Source organism: Babylonia areolata, chromosome 4 (genome assembly GCF_041734735.1).
Source record: "Babylonia areolata isolate BAREFJ2019XMU chromosome 4, ASM4173473v1, whole genome shotgun sequence".
Taxonomy (NCBI): Eukaryota; Metazoa; Mollusca; class Gastropoda; order Neogastropoda; family Buccinidae; genus Babylonia; species Babylonia areolata.
This window is the reverse complement of record NC_134879.1, coordinates 47,533,658-47,548,657: the sequence shown is the minus strand read 5'-3', so window position 1 is coordinate 47,548,657 and position 15,000 is coordinate 47,533,658. Positions and strand designations below refer to the sequence as shown.

Below are 15,000 nucleotides of genomic sequence, written 5' to 3'. Positions count from 1 at the left end.
CATTGAGGTATGGTCAACATCCATCATCATTGAGGTATGATCAGCATCCATCATCAGCATTGAGGTATAATCATCATCGAGGTATGATCAACATCCATCATTGAGGTATGATCAACATCATCATCGTCGAGGTATGATCATCATCATTGAGGTATGATCAACATCCATCATCATTGAGGTATGATCAGCATCCATCATCAGCATTGAGGTATAATCATCATCGTCATTGAGGTATGATCAACTTCCATCATCATAGAGGTATGGTCAGCATCATCATCATTGAGGTATGATCAACATCCATCATCATCATTCAGGTATGATCAACATCCATTATCATTCAGGTGTGATCAACATCCATCATCATTGGGGCATGATCAACATCCATCATCAATGAGGTATGATCAGCATCATTGAGGTATGATCACCATCTTCATCATCATCATTGAGGTGTGATCAACATCCATCATCACTGAGGTATGATCAACAATATTATCAATGCGGTATGATCAACATCGTTATCATCATTGAGGTATGATCAATATCCATCATCAGTGAGGTATGATCAACATCATCATCATTATTTAGGTATCATCATCATTGAGATAAACATCCTGCATCATTGAGGTATCATCAACATCATCATCATCATTGAGGTATGATCAGCATCCATCATCACTGAGGTATGATCAGCATTATCATCATTGAGGTATGATCAGCATCATCATTGAGGTATGATCAGCATCATCATTGAGGTATGGTCAACATCCATCATCATCATTGAGGTATGATCAGCATCCATCATCATTGAGGTATGATCAGCATCATCATTGAGGTATGATCAACATCATCATCGTCATTGAGGTGTGATCAACATCCACCATCATCGAAGTATGATCATCATCATCATCATCATCATTGAGGTATGATCGACATCATTATCATTGAGGTATGATCATTATCAATGAGGTATGATCAGCATCATCACTGAGGTATGATCAACACCATCATCATTGAGGTGTGATTAATATCATCATCATTGAGGTATGATCAACATCATCATCATTATTGAAGTATGATCAGCATCGTCATCATTGAGGTATGATCAACATAATCATCATGGAGGTATGGTCAACATCATTATCATTGGGGTATGATCAGCATCATCATCATTGAGGTATGATCATCATCATCATTGAGGTATGATCAGCATCATTGAGGTATGTTCAACATCCATCATCATCATTTCGGTATGATCAACATCCATCATCATTCAGGTATGATCAACATCCATCATCAATGAGGTATGATCAGCATCATTGAGGTATGATCACCATCCATCATCATTGAGGTATGATCAACATCCATCATCACTGAGGTATGATCAACAACATTATCAATGCGGTATGATCAACATCATTATCATCATTGAGGTATGATCAACATCATTATCATTGAGGTATGCTTAACATCATCATCATTATTGAGGTATCATCATCATCATTGAGGTAAACATCCTTCATCATTGAGGTATCATCAACATCATCATCATTGAGGTATGATCAGCATCCATCTTCATGAGGTATGATCAGCATTATCATCACTGAGGTATGATCAGCATTATCATCATCATTGAGGTGTGATCAGCATCCATAATCACTGAGGTATGATCAACATCCGTCATCATTGAGGTGTGATCATCATCATCATATTCATTGAGGTATGATCAACACCATCATCATTATTTAGGTATCATCATCATTGAGATAAACATCCTGCATCATTGAGGTATCATCAACATCATCATCATCATTGAGGTATGATCAGCATCCATCATCACTGAGGTATGATCAGCATTATCATCATTGAGGTATGATCAACATCCATCATCATTGAGGTATGATCAGCATCATCATTGAGGTATGATCAGCATCATCATTGAGGTATGGTCAACATCCATCATCATCATTGAGGTATGATCAGCATCCATCATCATTGAGGTATGATCAGCATCATCATTGAGGTATGATCAACATCATCATCGTCATTGAGGTATGATCAACATCCACCATCATCGAAGTATGATCAGCATCATCATCATCATCATTGAGGTATGGTAATTATTGAGGTATGATCAGCATCAGCATCATCACTGTGGTATGATCAACACCATCATCATTGAGGTGTGATTAATATCATCATCATTGAGGTATGATCAACATCATCATCATTATTGAAGTATGATCAGCATCGTCATCATTGAGGTATGATCAACATAATCATCATGGAGGTATGGTCAACATCATTATCATTGGGGTATGATCAGCATCATCATCATTGAGGTATGATCAGCATCATTGAGGTATGATCAACATCCATCATCATCATTTGTGTATGATCAACATCCATCATCATTCAGGTATGATCAACATCCATCATCAATGAAGTATGATCAGCATCATTGAGGTATAATCACCATCATCATCATCATTGAGGTATGATCAACATCCATCATCACTGAGGTATGATCAACAACATTATCAATGCAGTATGATCAACATCATTATCATCATTGAGGTATGATCAACATCATTATCATTGAGGTATGCTCAACATCATCATCATTATTGAGGTATCATCATCATCATTGAGGTAAACATCCTTCATCATTGAGGTATCATCGACATCATCATCATTGAGGTATGATCAGCATCCGTCATCATTTAGATATGATCAACATCCATCATCATGAGGTATGATCAACATCCATCATCATTGAGGTATGATCAGCATTATCATTATCATTGAGGTGTGATCAGCATCCATAATCACTGAGGTATGATCAACATCATCATCATTGAGGTATGATCAACATCCATCATCATTGAGGTATGATCAACATCCGTCATCATTGAGGTATGATCAACATCCATCATCATTGAGGTATGATCAACATCCGTCATCATTGAGGTATGATCAACATCACCATCATCATCACTGAGGTATGATCAACATCCATCACCATTGACGTATCAACATTCATCATTGAGGTGTGATCAACATCAAAAGCGACTGGCATTCCCCGGGGAGAGCGGCCCGAATACCTCAAAGAAAATCTGTTGTGACAACAACAACAACAGAAACCCATAATAATATTAATTATACAATATATAATATTGCGGAGGACAGGAGCCAGGCTGGGTTGTGTGCTTCGCTTCATTACCAGAGGGCTGACTTCGCCATTCAATCTGTTTGTTCGGCCACATCGACTGAGGACGAGGCGCAGCATCACTTGGGACCTTTGAGCCGAGGCCACGTTTCGGCGGAGAGTTGTGTCTTTGGGAAAGGCGCTTTACTTCAGTTTGTAAAGCGCTTGGAGAGCTTGTTTATTGCTTGTATTATAGCGTTGTGGGGAAAAGTTATTATTATTATAATTATCACCATCTGTCTGTCTGTCTCCCTCTCTCTCTCTTTCTCTCTCTCTCTCTCCCCCCCCTCCCTCTCTCACCCTCTCTCTCTCACTCTCTCTCAACCCTCTCTCTCTCTCTCTCTCTCACTCACCCTCTCTCTATCTCAACCTCTCTCTCTCACCCACCCTCTCTCTCTCTCACCCTCTCTCTCACCCTCTCTCCCTCCCTCTCTCTCTCTCACCCTCCCTCTCTCTCTCCCTCTCTCTCACTCTCTCTCACCCTCTCTCTCTCTCACCCACCCTCTCTCTCTCCCCATCTCTCCCCCCCCTCTCTCTCTCTCTCCCATCTTTCTCTGTCACTGTCTCTTTTTCTTTCCAACCCCCTCCCTTTCTATCCCTCTCTCCCCCCTCTCTCCCCCCCTCTCTCTCACCCTCTCTCTCTTTCTCTTTCTCCCATCTCTCTGTGTCGCTGTCTTTAGTTTTTCTTTCCAACCTCTATCCCTTCCTCTCTATCCCTCCCTCCCCCCTCTCTCTCACCCTCTCTCTCACCCCCCCTCTCTCACCCCCCTCTCTCTCCCCCTCTCTCCCCCCTCTCTCTCTCTCACCCTCTCTCTCACCCCCCTCTCTCTTTCTCTCTCTCCCATCTCTCTGTGTCGCTGTCTCTTTAGTTTTTCTTTCCAACCCCCTCCCTTCCTCTCTATCCCTCTCTCTGTATTTTTTTCCTTCCCCTCTCTCCACTCTCCCTCAAAATTGGTTATCGTCTAGCATATCACGATCAAAGAGCAAAATGAAATTAGGTAGGGTGGGTGGGGTGGGGGTGGGGGGTCCCCTTCTCTTTTTAGACGTGTGTATTATAACCCGAGTTCTTGAAGCTTCGAGAGTATACAATACACTGTCTGTTTGTTTGCTTGTTTGTATAGTGTGTATGTTTGTTTGTTTGTTTGTTTTTTTTCCTGGACATCGTTTAGTGCCTGCGTTGAGTGTCTGTCTGTCTGTCTGTCTGTCTGTGTGTCTATCTCACCAACACACTGACCTTGTGTCACTCACTGCTGTGTATCGGATATGTCTAGTCATTATCTGTTTCCATCACACACACACACACAGAGATAGAGCGAGGGTGGGATGTTACTGTTATTTGAACATCTGTTAGTGCGATAGACCAAAAGAAATATCTCTTTCCTCTTCGCGTGTGCTTTTGAGTGAGGAAGTGTGTAGGCGGTACGTGTGTGTGTGTGTTTGTGTGTGTGTGTGTGTGTGTGTGTGTGTGTGTGTGTGTGTGTGTGTGTGTGTGTGTGTGTGTGTGTGTGTGCGTGTGTGTGTGTGTGTACAAGTCATGAGACGGTATGGAAAGAGAGGTGAAAGAGAGAGAGGGAGAGAACATCTTTGGCCTCAGCCCCTCAGTCTGGGTACAGTAAACAAAGAACAAGAAGATAACAACCAATTTGTACAGAAACGTATAAAATAACTCTGTCTCTGTACCTACAAGCCATGCATAAAACAAACGTTACTTGCAACATCAAACTCTCTACTTTGACATCAGCAATCTCGACTCACTTTACAACGCTGTATGAAGAGACAAAAGTTGAAGGACAACAATTCATTTCAGCTAACAAGGCTGTCTGTTCATATCAATAAGCTGAATGGATATAAGAGCGAGAGACAGAACACATAGAGAGAGTGTGAGAAATAGGGAGACAGACAGACAGACATTAGCACACAAACAAATCGGGCGGACCAGTAAGAGACAAACAAAAACACACCAGAGAGAGCGAGAGACAGAACACATAGAGAGTGTGTGAGAAATAGGGAGACAGACAGACACATACAGACAGATACAGACAGACTTTAGCACACAAACAAATCGGGCGGACCAGTAAGAGACAAACAAAAACACACCAGAGAGAGAGAGAGGGGGAGAGACAGAACACATAGAGAGTGTGTGAGAAATAGGGAGACAGACAGACACGTACAGACAGACAGACAGACATTAGCACACAAACAAATCGGGCGGACCAGTAAGAGACAAACAAAAACACACCACACACAGAGAGAGAGAGAGAGAGAGAGAGAGAGAGAGAGAGAGAGAGAACACTGAACACTGAAGTGTTTAATGTCATTAGCTCTAGTGACATCGTAGTACAAATCAGAACAAAAATGATGCAAAACAAATAAAATGGAACAGAAAGGAAAAACATAATCAAAGCAAACTAAACTACTAAATGATAAGCGGCACTTTGGTACTTTGTCATTATTTGCTTTAAAAAGTCCATGTGGCAGGCGGGTACTTTGCCTCGTCTCCAAGGTTTGAACAGTACACAGGAAACAAAGTACATATTATAATCCGTATAATAATTATTTAAACATGTGACATCGACACACATCATACCAATAAGATCACATTAAAAAAATTACACATAAAACATATAACACATCAGAAGAGAGAGACAGAGAGAGAGAGATTCATAGTTCTTTAATGTTTGGGTCTCCAGTTTGTAAACAGAGAGAGAGAGAGAACTCATAACTGTTTTAACTCACTCAGTACGGCCAGTCCTCTCTTCTCCTCTACACAGACCCCTCCAGTGGGTGTCTGAATGACGCAGCCTTTAGCTTCCGTCGTCAGAATTGTGGTATTCTTTGTCAACATTCACGTCTTCAGTATAAGAGCCTTCCGCTTGCAATATTTTGATGATGGTAATTGGGGTGAAACGCTGTTAACGTCGTCTCTTTCGCCGTTCGTATGGAAAGAGTTAATGTACATCGGCCTTGGGCCACAATACAAAAGGACTGGGGTCGGGAAGGGGTTAAAACAAAAGTTCGTCACGCGCACCCTGCATTTTGAGGCGTTGACATACAGAGTTATACATTGGACAATACGTAAAACAACGAGATGGACTAAAGCTGTCAAATGACAAATAACACTGTAGTAATCTTATCACAATACGATGTCTTTCACCATGAGCAAGGGAACATCAAACCATAGTAACGGTGATGCGAAATAATCATAACAGGCAACAGCACAATAACATTATTTCTGACATTCTAAATGTTCATTTTTCTCCTTAAGTTGATAGCTTGAAAAACATATCTTGACACATAAAGAGAGGCGTTATTTATATCAGCATCTTCTTCCCGTTTTCATTCCCAGACCTTACACACACACACACACACACACACACACACTATATATATATATATATATATATATAGAGAGAGAGAGAGAGAGAGAGAGAGAGAGAGATGTATGAGGTCTTTATTTCCTCCCCACCCCCCACCCCCCTCCCATCTTCCCTACCCACTACCCCCCTCCTTCCCCCCCCCCCTTTCCCCAACACCCTCCTATCCACCCACTCTACTCCCCTCCCATTCCACTCCACTCCCCCACCTCCTCCTCCTCCCCTCGTTTTCCATTCACATCCTCAAACGAGGGAGCTATTGATTTCCCTGGCTGATCCCCGGGATCCGCACCACACCTGACACGTGTCACTCCTGTCACAGGCTCTGGAACAGAGGAGGGCGGGGGGGGGGGGGGGCGTGGGGGGGGGGGAGGTTAGTGGGAGGTTGGGGGAGGGGAGGGAGGAAGGGTAGGCTGCTGCCCAGTGCTTTGAAGAGGAGTGTGGAGATGGGGGAAAAGAGGGAAGATGAGTCATGAAAGGAGGTAGATGTGGGGGAGTGGTTGGGAGGGGGCCGAGGGGGGGCAGGGGTCATGAAAGGAGGTAGATGTGGGGGGAAGGGAATGGTTGGGGGAGGGTGAGGGGGGTCATGAAAGGTGGTAGATGTGGGGGAGTGGTTGGGAGGGAGGAGGAGGGGGGGTCATGAAAGGAGGTAGATGTGGGGGATGGGGTAGGTGGGGGAGGGGGTCATGAAAGGAGGTAGATGTGGGGGAGTGGTTGGGAGGGAGGGGGGTCATGAAAGGAGGTAGATGTGGGGGAGTGGTTGGGAGGGAGGAGGAGGGGGGTCATGAAAGGAGGTAGATGTGGGGGAGTGGTTGGGAGGGAGGAGGAGGGGGGTCATGAAAGGAGGTAGATGTGAGGGAGGAGGAGGGGGAGTCATGAAAGGAGGTAGATGTGGGGGAGTGGTTGGGAGGGAGGAGGGGGGAGTCATGAAAGGAGGTAGATGTGGGGGAGTGGTTGGGAGGGAGGAGGAGGGGGGTCATGAAAGGAGGTAGATGTGGGGGAGTGGTTGGGAGGGAGGGTGAGGGGGGTCATGAAAGGAGGTAGATGTGGGGGAGTGGTTGGGAGGGAGGGTGAGGGGGGTCATGAAAGGAGGTAGACGTGGGGGAGGAGGGAGGAGGAGGGAGGTCATGAAAGGAGGTAGATGTGGGGGAGTGGTCGGGAGGGAGGAGGAGGGGGGTCATGAAAGGAGGTAGATGTGGGGGAGTGGTTGGGAGGGAGGGTGAGGGGGGTCATGAAAGGAGGTAGATGTGGGGGAGTGGTTGGGAGGGAGGAGGGGGGAGGGGGTGGGTCATGAAAGGAGGTAGATGTGGGGGAGTGGTTGGGGGGAGGGGGTCATGAAAAGAGGTAGATGTGGGGGAGTGGTTGGGAGGGAGGAGGGGGGGGTCATGAAAGGAGGGAGATGTGGGGGAGTGGTTGGGAGGGAGGGGGGTCATGAAAGGAGGTAGATGTGGGGGAGTGGTTGGGGGGAGGGGGCCATGAAAGGAGGTAGATGTGGGGGGGGAAGGGAGTGGTTGGGAGGGAGGAGGGGGGTCATGAAAGGAGGTAGATGTGGAGGAGTGGTCGGGAGGGAGGAGGAGGGGGGTCATGAAAGGAGGTAGATGTGAGAGGAGAGAGTGGTTGGGAGGGGGGAGTCATGAAAGGAGGTAGATGTGGGGGAGTGGTTGGGAGGGAGGAGAGGGAGGAAGATGGTCTTGAAAGGAGGTAGATGTGGGGGAATGGTTGGGAGGGAGGTGGGGGAGGGGTCATGAAAGGAGGTAGATGTGGGGGAGTTGTTGGGAGGGAGGGAGGAGGGGGGTCATGAAAGGAGGTAGATGTGGGGGAGTGGTTGGGAGGGAGGAGGAGGGGGTCATGAAAGGATGTAGATGTGGGGGAGTGGTTGGGAGGGAGGAGGATGGGGGTCATGAAAGGAGGTAGATGTGGGGGAGTGGTTGGGAGGGAGGAGGAGGGGGGTCATGAAAGGAGGTAGATGTGGGGGAGTGGTTGGGAGGGAGGAGGAGGGGGGTCATGAAAGGAGGTACATGTGGGGGAGTGGTTGGGGGGAGGGGGTCATGAAAAGAGGTAGATGTTGGGGAGTGGTTGGGAGGGAGGAGGAGGGGGGTCATGAAAGGAGGTAGATGTGGGGGAGTGGTTGGGAGGGAGGAGGAGGGTGGGTCATGAAAGGAGGTAGATGTGGGGGAGTGGTTGGGAAGGAGGAGGGGGGAGGGGGGTGGGTCATGAAAGGAGGTAGATGTGGGGAGTGGTTGGGAGGGAGGAGGGGGGGGGTCATGAAAGGAGGTAGATGTGGGAGGGGGGAGTGGTTGGGAGGGAGGGGGGGGGGAAGATGGTCATGAAAAGAGGTAGATGTGGGGAGTGGTTGGGAGGGAGGGGGGGGAAGATGGTCATGAAAAGAGGTAGATGTGGGGAGTGGTTGGGAGGGAGGAAGGGGGAGGGGGTGAGTCATGAAAGGAGGTAGATGTGGGGGGAAGGGATTGGTTGGGAGGGAGGGGGTAGTGTGGTGGTATGCAGGCGTTTTGTTTGTTGGGGGTTTTGTTGTTGTTGTTGTTTGTTTGTTTTTTGTTGGTGTCTTTTTTTTTTCTTTTTTTTTAGTGAAAGACCTGTGGAATGGTAAACATGGGGACGTGAAGGCGAGGCGAGGAGTGGTGAGGAAGGAGAGAGAATCATGGACGAGGGAGGGGTATGACGAACGTTGTGACAAGGAGGAAGCTGTGCGAGACAGACAGAGAGGGAAATACAGAGAGATATTGTGTGTGTCTGTGTCTGTAAAAGAGGGAAAGAGAGGAGGGAGGCGTGGGGTGGACTCAGACTCTTCAGAAGTTATTCGTTAAAACCGTAGCCCCGCATAAACAAGAGTCGGTAACAACACTTTATAATCTCACCAGAATTATTGCAGATAAACACGACATAGCTGTCTCTCTGAACCGAAAGGCTTTGTATAAATATAATGCCAAATTACAGTACGTACAGTATCCGTGGATGGCATCAGTAGATTGAATCAGAATAAACATGGGTAATGTCTTTCGGATTAACTCACTCAGTACGGCCAGTCCTCTCTTCTCCTCTACATAGACCCCTCGGATGTCCTGTGGGCGTCCGAATGGCCCAACCTTTAGCTTCCGTCGTCAGAATTGTGGTATTCTTTGTCAACATTAACCTCTTCAGTATAAGAGCCTTCCGCTTGCAATATTTTGATGATGGTAATTAGGGTGAAACGCTGTTAACGTCGTCTCTCTCACCGTTCGTATGAAGAGAGTTAATATGACACGAAGATCACACTAAACGGGACTTTCCATAACAGAAAGAACTTCATTCCTAAGTTGATTCATTACCCAGCGGACAGAACAGATTAAAAACAAGAGAGGCAAGGCCTTCAAGACTCACTTGTGATACACTTTTAAAAAAAAAATCCAAGCTTTTTATGTATTGAGTATAATTTCAAAATGTAATGTTTAAGATGAGAAAGATCAGTTTAAAGCAAATTAAGTCCCCTAGCATTAATTACAGTGTAATTTCCCTTTTTTTACTATCTGCACCAAAACGTTTGCAAAATAAATAAAACTTCCATGCTTAGCAAAAGAAGTTCCTGTTTGAACAAAAAATGATAATAATGACTGCTCTTGTTGTTGGTTCAGAATACCAGATCAAAGTGCCAAGTATAGTGAATACAAAAAATATAAATATAACAGTAAATGCAGTTTGCATATAATTAGGCTTTTTTTTTTTTTTTTTTTTTTTTTTGTGCCCATCCTAGAGGTGCAATATTGTTTTAAACAAGATGACTGGAAGGAACTGAATTTTTCCTATTTTTATGCCTAATTTGGTGTCAACTGACAAAGTATTTGCAGAGAAAATGTCAATGATAAAGTTTACCACGGACACATAGACACACACACAGACACACACAGACACACACATACACACACACACACACACACACACACACACACACACACACAGACAACCGAACACCGGGTTAAAACATAGGCTCACTTTGTTTACACAAGTGAGTCAACTAGGCACATTTTTATAGCGATACCTGGTGGATGTTGACTTCGGATATAACAAGGCTAAGAGAGAGAGAGAGAGAGAGAGAGAGAGAGAGAGAGAGAGAGAGAGCAATGAATACGAGGATTTGATAGAATAAACAGAAACAGGCAGACAGAAACATGTCAGGAATTAGCATGCACATGCTTTTTTTACATCCAGCCCTCAGGGAACAGAGAAAATTGAATCAAAATATTCACAGGATATCAAGAGGATATAGAAGTACATACATGACATTCAGGTACACCCAAATGCACAGTAAACATTTCCAGGTACATAATCATACTGCAATGACAAAAATGTGTATAGATATAATACTATAAAAGTGCAATATGAGAGAGGGAGATGATGATGATGATGAAGTTGATGATGATTATAGTGATGATGATGATGATGATGACGATGACGATGATGAAGTACACACAGGACATTCGGATACACACAAATACATACGTAAACATTCAAATGTATATGATGATAATGCCTGTAGCTGAAGACAGACTGAAACAGAAAAACAAAGCAAGATGATGAAAAAACTTTCGAACAAACTCATTTGAAGGTGTCAACAACTTCTTTCAGAGAGAGTGGGGGGGGGGGGGGGGGCGGGGAGGGGTGGATTCAGCACGTGACAAGCCCGTTGAATGGTTGTGTTCGGCGAGAGATAAGGGGGGAAGAATTATGATCCAGAAAACATGTAATAAGCAGACAAACAACGTCAGGATTATTCCCTGTTCTTAGGAGAAGGGCTGATAAACTAGGTCAAAGCAGTAAACAACAGGAAAATATTTCAAAAGAAACACGCATAAAGCACGAAGGTATGGGAAAGAGGCAGGAGAAGAGAGAGAGAGAGAGAGAGAGAGAGAGAGAGAGAGAGAGAGAGAGAGAGAGAACTCAAAACGTTTTTATTCAAGGATTAAGATTTTAGGCATAGCCTATTCTTCCAATATGTCCTTGCTAATCTACATCTGCTACAAATAGCACACACATAAATGAAGGGAAAAGGTATTATTGCAGAAGGACATAATGAAGAAAACAACCCCCCCCCCCACACACACACACATACCCACCCACGCACACACATGCATACACACACGCGCGCGCACACAAACTGAGACCCCGCCCCTCCCCTCCCCCCCCTCTACACACACACACACAGAATGACAGATGGATAGGAGAGTGAGTCACAGAGAGAGAGAGAGAGAGAGAGAGAGAGAGAGAGAGATGTCATAAGAATACAAAAAGGTACAGTATTGTTACTGCCTCTGAAATCTACGTATGGCAAATGCAACAAACTACAGTGACTACCACCATCACCAATATTACTTGGACATTTGTCACGATTATGATAGAACGAAATGAATAAATTTATACATGCATAAAAATAGAACCAAAAAAAAAAGAAAAAAAAAGAAAAGAACAAAAGAAGCAAAACAAAACAAGATGAAATGAGAAAGCAAGAAAAGAACAACAACAACAACAGCAACAATAACTGATACAATAAATGAGACATAACTGACCTCTTTGTTACTGCCTACAGTAATTCAAAGATTAGAGTTATTTACTGTTGGAAGGGGTGAAGATGTTTATGCAGACTTGATTTGAAAATAGGCAGAGAACTGTCCGTTTGTATGTGCAAAGGAATGGAGTTCCACAGGGATGCACCCGAAAATGCAAAACTGGTTTAGAACAAATCAATTCGGGTACGTGGTAAAATGTATTTGTTAGAGACGTATCGGCATGGGGCCTGTGTTAGCAGGTGTTTGAGATATTGTGGTGCCAAGTTATTGTGCGTTTTGTACATGAGTAATGTTTTGTTGAATTCTAGCTGTTTTTTGAAGTGGAAGGATATTTAATCTGGCTTGCTTTTTTAACGTTGACAGTGAGTGATCTGGTAGAATTAATCTGGCTGGTTTCTTATGGAGATAACTTAGTTTCTTAAGATGAACATCTGCAGCACAGCTCCAGACAACAGATGCATTGTTGACATGAGAAAGTGAGCGTGGAAGAACAGTTTGCGAGCTTCACTGTTTATGTAAGGTTTGAGCTGATTGAGTAAAAAAACAGACTGCGTGCCAGTCTTTTACAGATAGAATCAATGTGAGCTTGCCATTTCAGTTCTTCATCAATTATGACTCCCAAGACGCGGTGCTCGCGAACTTGATCTATGGAGTTATCATCGACATTCAGGGTGAGAACAAGGGGATTTTCTTGATGCTTTTGTAGAGAGAGAGGGTGAGGCAGGGAGAGGGAGAGAGAGAGAGGGTGAGGCAGGGAGAGGGAGAGAGAGAGAGGGTGAGGCAGGGAGAGGGAGAGAGAGAGAGAGAAAAGGAAGGGGAAGTAGGGGGAGAGAGAGGGGGGAGAGAGAGAGAGAGAAGGAAGGTGAGGTAGGGAGAGAGAGAGAGAGAGAGGGAGAGAGAGAGAAGCAAGGTGAGAGAGGGGAGAGAGAGAGAAGGAAGGGGAGGGAAGGGAGGGAGAGAGAGAGCGAGAGACAGGGACACACACACACACACACACACACACACACACACACACACACACACACACACACACACACACAAAGAGAGAGAGACTGAAACAGTGACAGAAAGAACGAGAGAAAGCGGGGAAAAAAACCCCCAACTTTTCAGACATAGCAAGAGACAGAAACAAGACAAGGCAAACTAATTAATTTTCTTTATTGACGTAGGAGATATATAAGCAGCATACATTTTCTTTACCTCCAGTCCTTGACGTAAAGAGGAACTGAAGCGAACGGAGCAGTTTTAAAACAACAACAAAAAAACAACAGGAAAACAGACAGACCGAATCGCAGTGTTAAACATGTATCACAACAACTAACCTCCCTACTTCCTTATCATGGCTTACCCTACTACTATATACTATATACATCGCCCAGCAATTGAACAAAAGAAAGAAAATGCATATTAAATGCAAAGAAAAACAGAGAGACAGACAGAGAGAAAAAGTCGGAGGTAGACAGACAGACACAGAGAGAGAGAGAGAGAGAGATCCAAAAATACCGCTCCCTTCCCTCTAGCTCACAAAACAAAAACAGACTCGTAAATACGTTCTTTCAGCAAAGGAGGCCTCAAGACACAAAGACAAGGGTTAAAACATGACGCTCTTAACAACGTCTCTCTCTCTCTCGCCCACCGCCCACCTCACCCCCCCACACACCCCACCCCCACACACACACACACACACACCTGTCCCTTTCACTCTCACCGCGCCCACCCTGAACAAAATAGTTATTGATTTCTGTGTCTAATAATCTCCTTGGATTTATAGCACACCTGACGCTTCGTGTTTCTGTCGAAGGGATTACAACAGCGTGAGGTGTGGGGGGATGGGGGTGGGGGAGGGCGGGGGGAGCGGGGGCGGGGGGGGCTTTGAGGGGGAGGGGGGCGGTGGGATAGGTCTACATAGCCCTTACCTACCCCCTAGTCCATTTAGGAGGAAAACGTGATGAGGGAGAGGGGGCTAAAGGTGGGGTGTGGGGTGTTGCTAACGAAGGATGGACGGGGAATGGAAGAGGAGGTAAGTTTAAATTAGGACAAAAAGACAGATACGAAGAGAGAGAAAAAAACCCAAAAAAAACCCTGATAAATATGGATTAGATCCTGGAAAGAGAAAGTCCGGAAAACAAAGGAGTCGAAAACAACGAAGACAAAGATAACGACGTCACACCAAAAGACGAAGAAGAAGAGATTAGCATGGATTTGGGGACGAAAAATGAAGACAACCACGACGAGGAGGAGGAGGAGGAGGAGGAGGAGGAGGAGGGTAAGAGGATGAAGATGATTTTGTACTGCATTATAGTGTAAAAAAAAAAAATGTTCATGCCACAACAGATTGTTCTGTATGAACTTGTGCCTGCCTATGTGTGCGTATGTGTTAGGGTAGCTGTTAGATACACATGTATGTTAAAATGTATGTATGCAGTGTGCGTGCGTGCGTGCGTGCGTGCGTGTCTGTGTGTGTGGTCACATTTTGGTGTGTGTATGTAACATAGATATAATGTTTTATGTTATCAAAAGCGTTTTTGTAAAGCACCTAGAGCAGATTTCTGGATAGTGTGCTATATAAGTATCCATTATTATTATTATCATAACTTCAGGTTGCTCTCTCTCTCTCTGAGAAGAGCGCATCGCCACTGAACACCGTCATACCCCCCCCCCCCCCCCCCCCCCTTTTTTTTTTTTTTTTTTTTTTTGTCTACAAGTGTGTATTATGTTTTACTATCAAATTGGACTTTTCTGCAGAATCATGCCGTGAACAGCCTTTTTCTTGCCGGTTTTTTCTCTCTCTCTTTTTTTTTTCCTTTTTTTGTGTGTGCTAATTGCAGGCTGCACTTGGGACCTCGGTTTATCGTCCCGTCCG

General features: G+C 44.8%; 1 protein-coding gene across 1 annotated transcript in view; it reads left to right on the top strand.

The window, feature by feature from the left end:
- LOC143281471 (uncharacterized) overlaps positions 1–15,000 on the top strand; it is a 73,606-nt gene that overhangs the window by 35,145 nt on the left and 23,461 nt on the right. The window lies entirely within an intron of this gene.